The sequence below is a fragment of the Brassica oleracea genome, chromosome C7, assembly GCF_000695525.1.
Source record: "Brassica oleracea var. oleracea cultivar TO1000 chromosome C7, BOL, whole genome shotgun sequence".
Lineage (NCBI taxonomy): Eukaryota > Viridiplantae > Streptophyta > Magnoliopsida > Brassicales > Brassicaceae > Brassica > Brassica oleracea.
In genome coordinates this window covers 32,866,122-32,866,720 of record NC_027754.1, presented here as the reverse complement: position 1 = coordinate 32,866,720, position 599 = coordinate 32,866,122, and positions in this window count along the sequence as shown.

The following is a 599-nucleotide window of genomic DNA, read 5'->3' as shown; positions in this document are numbered from 1 at the left end:
CAAGATTAGTCTACTCACTAATAGACATGAATAACCCCAAAACCATGGATGATTCAAGGTTAAACATGATTAGAGAGCAAGATAATCAAACAAAGATAAGAAATTATGATCAAGATTAGATCTTTTTTCCAAAATGGTCTTTGATTTGATAGATAATAAGATAAGATCTCAACTTTGGGATTACAAGAGTATTTATATATCCTTGGAAAACCTAATGGTTTCCTTTAGAAAGTCTAAAATACCCTAAAAAGATGTCTAAAATCGCCAAAGTAAAACCCGCGACTCGGGTAGAAGTCATCAGTCGCAACCCGCGTCGTCCAACCCGCGTCAGCTCCTCGTCCAGATTCTGGTGAGGCCGCCCGGGTAAGCTAACCCGCGTCCATCTACCCGCGTCGTCCCTCTCGTCCATCTTCCTCTTCTCGCGCCCGGGTAAGGGAACCCGAGTTGGTCCAACCCGCGTCAGGGTTTATATGCTTCCAGTAAATCGATCATAACTCCTCCAATACAGATCCAAATGACTTGAAATCATTTCCATTGGAAAGATAACTCAATTTACTATGTCTTCCCAAAATATTAGCAACAGAAGATATCTTTAAGAC